The sequence below is a fragment of the Bufo gargarizans genome, chromosome 2 (assembly GCF_014858855.1).
Source record: "Bufo gargarizans isolate SCDJY-AF-19 chromosome 2, ASM1485885v1, whole genome shotgun sequence".
Classification (NCBI taxonomy): domain Eukaryota; kingdom Metazoa; phylum Chordata; class Amphibia; order Anura; family Bufonidae; genus Bufo; species Bufo gargarizans.
The window spans coordinates 200,082,188-200,088,187 of NC_058081.1; positions in this window are offsets into that span (position 1 = coordinate 200,082,188).

Consider the following 6,000-nt stretch of genomic DNA (forward strand, 5'->3'; position numbering starts at 1 on the left):
TCCACCATAATTTGAATAAAATACCCCTTCTTAGTGCCCCCCGTAGATGACCCCATAGTACTCCTCTCCCCCCTTCCCCATAGTACCCACCATAATGTGTCCCAGTATAAAATTGTACTGTACAGAGCGCCCATATAAAATACCCCTTCTTTGTGGCCTCAGTAGATGCCCCTATAGTGCCCCCAATCATGTGCCAGTATTAACAGCCCATGTGCCAGTATTAATAACAGCCCCCATGTGCCAGTATTAATAACATCCCCCCATGTGCCAGCATTAATAACAGCCCCCCATATGCCAGTAATAATAACAGCCCCCCATGTGCCAGTAATAATAACAGCCCCCCATGTGCCAGTAATAATAACAGCCCCCCATGTGCCAGTATTAATAACAGCCCCCCCATGTGCCAGTATTAATAACTGCCCCCCTATGTGCCAGTAATAATAACAGCCCCCCCATGTGCCAGTTTTAATAACAGCCCCCCATGTGCCAGTAATAACAGCCCCCATGTGCCAGTAATAACAGCCCCCATGTGACAGTAATAACAGCCCTCCCATGTGCCAGCAATAACAGCCCCCCCCATGTGCCAGCAATAACAGCCCCCCCATGTGCCAGCAATAACAGCCCCCCCCCATGTGCCAGCAATAACAGCCTAGTGCCTGCAGCCTATCAGAGGAAGGGAAAGGGACATGCCTCTCCCTTCCCTGCCGCAGCACAGCCATCTGTATCGCTGTCCTGAGGACGGCGATACAGATGACTGGAGATGAGCGCTTCCACAATGGAAGTGCTCATCTCCCTGTGCCCTGCCGCCAGCTCGGGGGGGGGGGGGGCAATTGCCCCGTTGCCCCCCCCCTGGATCCGCCACTGAATAGTACATTCCAATCTAGCTCCCCCCCCCCTCTTTGAGGAGGTGTGGAATGTTCCCACTTCCTGCCTCATGGGGAGGAAAGAAAGTTCTAGTTAGTGTACCAGCCCCCCTGCTTGGGGAAGGCTGTGTTAGTAGGAGCTCCTAGAAACAGGGATCCCGACCTAGGATCGAGCCTTGGCTGAGGCAAAGATCACTCTTCCCAGCCTGAGCCATCAGCCTCAGCTGGTTAACAAGAAAAGCAGCCATCCTCCAGCCTTCAGGAAGAAGCTTCCCCTGTGAGCCAAGGTGTGAGTACATATCTAGAGTCCAGGAGAAGCCAAATTCCTCCTCAGCTAGTCAGGCCCATTACAAGCAGAAGACAGAGCAGAAGATAAATACCTGCCAGATTCTCCAGGCACATAGTATAGAAGCAGAAGAGATACTGATCCCTGCCATACATTGCCTATACCTGCTGGGACCCAAGACTATTGCTGTAACTTGTATGGATTTAAAGCTGCCATTCAGTAAAGACAAGTTGGATCATATTACCTGTTTGGATTTCATTTACTGCTACCAAAGTTCCTCAATTACTCCTACTGACCACACTCAATTTTATTGCAAGTGAGCCAGGATCCAGGAGTCCAGCCGTACCCAGGTAGGAGACACCGTTGACACTATATAGAGACATTATCCCCCTCTGGCATTCCTCACCTGGTACGTGAGCTATAACACCTTAAAGGGCCCTGAGACTATAACCTGCGCACATTGCAACTGGCATCACGAACTAAAAACTATTAATTTTGCACCAGTGTGCATTAGTCCCAATCCGGCTTACTGCACATGCTCCTCTGGGATTCTGAGGAGAAAGGGATGCAAAATCACCCCGAAACAGCTGTCTGCAGATGAGGTACTGACTTATTTAATATCTCTCAAGGCCTATTTAAAGGGTCAAATATTGACTTATAGGCAGAGCTTGTTCAAGTGTAAGTGTCATTTAATTATTATTATATTTTTTTTTTTTTTGCTGATGTGTAGGGTCAGTGACATGGAACATTTTTGTAATATACTTTATTTAGGGAAAACGTTTATTTGTGGTAGAAAACTTGGGCTGAAATGTCCCCTAGCAGAGCTCTCTCTTCTATCAGCATGGGAGAGACAGTCTGTGCGGGAGCTGCGGACCTCTGCCTGCCCTGCTTCCATCACTACCTGGTGGGCACAGGAGCCATATATGGTAAAATTAAATATACATTCCCCCTTTTTTATAAAATATGATGAACTACTACACTATCTGTAAGCTCACTGACCAGCGTGGCCGTTGCTGTGAGTGAGCTGCTTTCCCCCTGCACTTCCCGCGTGCCAGCCGCCAGGAGCGATGCCTGTGTGAGTGGTAAGCGCTCAGTACAGGCAGTGCAGGCAGGCAGGCAGGCAGGGGGAAGCTCTTATACAGTATATAGGGACATAACTGTTGGAAAAAGCAGAACAGGTCATTTAGAAATATGGTTCATCATGTTTCTTAATGTAGTTACAAAGACACCTGGCATAAATACATCATCATATCTCCTTCATACAAGTCTGAATCCCCTGCCTCCCCTCACATAGTATATTATAATACTGGCTGCCTGCAGTCACCACTAGGGGAGGGAGCTCAGTGCATAGACATTTACACAGCTACCCCTGAACTAAAGGGAAGTTATACAAATCTCTATGCTGTGAGTTCCTCCTAGTGATGGCTGAAGGAAAACGCCACTTGTTTTATGCCGGGAAGCTGAAGAAGAAGTTCACTGCCATGCCATCCTCACCGAAGGCCCCACAGCAGTGACGTAGTCTGTGGTAAGTATACCCAAAATCATTCTATTAAAAAAACATAAACAGCACACACAGAGTAATATCGTTTGGGAAAAGTAGAGGGGGGGAAACTACTCCCACTCACCTGAAGCTGCAGAGCAGAGTCTCTAGGTGTAACAGCAACACCCCCGTTGCTCCTAGAGGCTCATTTGCATACAGTGTCGGACTGGGGTGCCTAGGGCCCACCAGTGGGAGTCATTCTAGGGGCCCACCCTACAGCTGCTATAAACGGAAATATTACTTGTTCATTTTTTTGGGCTTACATACATGAATCTTTGCAGTTTAGTACACAATACAGTTTGCAAAACAGAATGGTATTGTGCACTGCACGATATCAAAGTGTTTATCATTAAGCAACTTATTGTAGTTGATAATTTATCTGTTATTTACAGTCAGTAGTAGTTTGGATAACACTCACACATGGAAATTCCTTATCCTTGATAAACCACCCTTTCCCTCATCCTAAACAATATCCAAAGTAAAGTTAATGTTTGTCGGCATCTTCAAATAGAAAAGTGTACTGTAGTGAATAGGCCACAATGTAACCATCCCTTATAGGGTCTTTCTCAAGTGTCTTGACCACTTGAGTAAGACCCTATAGGAGTCGATACATGGTGGTGAACGCCGTATTCACTCCAGTAAACTTTTTCATTTGAAGATGCCGACAAACATTTACTTTACTTTAGGCTGACAGTTATTTTTTCTCTGTCTTTGCTATCATGGTGGTATCCATGTAAGATCCAAAATAGGGTCATGTGCATGAACATCCGTACACAAACCATATAATATTCTAGACATATAGCAAAAGAAAAATGTGAGAAACTATTTTTATTGCACAAACAAATGCACTGAATAAATAACATTAAATATTAAACTCAAATATTAAATAATATTAAACCACTCAAACCACTTACTGCACATAGTAATTGCACAGTACCGTACAAATACAGTAGTAACATTAAAATGGTATTAATGCTATAACTTACAAACAGTTAAAGAATGCCATATTACACAACCAGTTTACAGCAGCATTTTTTGGAGAACAGAAGACGAGTTTGCAAATCTGTCAACAATGTCATCATAATCTAAAGTCATGGAAATATCCCTCTCGATGTTCATTATAATGAGGGATTCCAACAGTTCCTGTCCAATCAACGATCTCAGTCTATTCTTTACAATTTTTAGTTTTGAAAACACACGCTCACAAGAAACCTGAGTGCACGCAAGTGTAAGGAGTGCTTTATAAACGGCAAAAAGATTTGTATATGCAGCTGAATGTAAGTTATGATCGTATAAAAGTCTATAACAGCAAGTCAGGCAGTTTTCACAAGCTGCATGTGTTCCCTCACTGATGTCATCCTCACCATCATTATCATCATCCACATCAAATACATCCCTGGTAGCAGGGAACGGTTTTTTCAAAGCAGCATAGTTCTCTTGGAAACTTAGTAGCTCAAGTTTAAGTTGTACAATATCTACATTGGCCAACTGAGCTACTGTTTTCAAAGACTCAGATGGAATGTCTTTTTGTGTTAATTTCATGATTTTCCTATTACATGACGTAAAGTCATGATTTTATTAAAGACACGGAGGCGAGTATTGCATATAACTCTCTTTACTGTTACCATAGCAGCAAAGAAGAACATGTCAATCAAAAGAAAAACCATAACAACTGACTCCTCCCCTCCATCCCAGTATATATTGTCTCTCTCCCCTGGGATCATCCTCTTTCTTTGAACAGTAAAAACCGCAGACCTTGACGGGACTTGGACCATCCGTAACTCGATGGACCTTCCTGACCCCGAATCGACCAGGAACTCTGATCCACCGAAAACCAAAACGGCAACAGCGCCAACCGAACTGGAAACCATGAATGAAGAGATCAATCAACCTGCAGGATAAAAATAAATACGAGGTAATATCACACAAAATGGAATGAAACCAAGCAAGATGTATTGCACGTATGAAACATCTAAATGGGCAGCATAATGCACAATAGGACAAAAAACAACAATACAGTTGATCATAACCAGAAAACCGGGTGGGAGGGTGGGCAATACTCGCCTCCGTGTCTTTAATAAAATCATGACTTTACGTCATGTAATAGGAAAATCATGAAATTTTATCACAAGACACGGAGGCTCCTATTGCAAGTTTAAAGCTGAGCAACGACCGAATGAAAAGCATGTGACTCGGGGCGAAAGTAAAATTCCCGAAAGGTAGAGACTCTGGACCAATCGGCCACGCGCAAAACGTCCTCCAGGCGGGCTCCTGAGACCGTCATGGACGTAGCAGAAGCGCTGCGAACCGAATGCGCCGTAAAAATAGAAGTGTCAATACCCGCCAGACCCAGAATCTCCTTAACCCAGCGAGAGAGGGTAACGCTAGAAACGGGAGCATAAGGCCTCCGAAAAGAAATAAACAAATTAGGGACAGAAGGATCCCGTAGGGAAGCCGTCCTAGACTCATACTCCTGAAGGCACGCAACCGGGCACAAAAGAGGGGACTGACGGAATGCTGGGTAAGACACAGAGCGGATGCTCGTCTTTGTGCGCCTAGAAATGATAAATAAGACCCCATCCGGAGTGAAGGACCGGGTATCGTGATCCAGAGCCCGGACATCCGACACCCGCTTACAAGAAATGAGGCACAAAAGGGTAACCAACTTGGCAGATAAATGCCGTAGTGACAACTGGTCATTAGGAGACCAAGAAAGGAGAAAGGACAAAACCAACCCCACGTCCCAAGTGGTAGAGAAACGAGGTCTGGGAGGACGAGATAACCGAGAACCCTTTAGCAAACGGCATACAAGAGGATGTTGCCCAGCAGGACAACCCTCAAAACCCTCGTGTCGTGACGAAATGGCCGACCTGTACAGATTAATCGTACGGTAGGCTTTGCCTGCATCGAATAAAGAGGATAGGAAAGACAGGACCGACACTACAGGTGCTCGAAAGGGATCCAGATCCCGTTCTCCGCACCAGCGAGCCCAAGAGTCCCAGGCGGCTCGGTAAGCACGTCTGGTCCCCGGAGCCCATGCGTTTTCCAAAAGGAAAACAGTCGTGTTTGAAACTCCCGACAAGCTGCCGGAGCACCCGAGATCCTGCAAGCGAGAAGACGAAGGAGGCGCGACTGAATGAGGGGGTGGGAGTCCCCCGAGGGGGCCCGCAAAAGAAGCGGAAGATCTGGAAGGAGGAGCGGCGAGTCCACCAGCATCTCCAGCACCATCGGGAACCAGGGCTGAGACCGCCACAGAGGTATGATCAAGATCAATTCCGCTCGCTGGCGCTGAACCTGAAGGAGGACCCGAG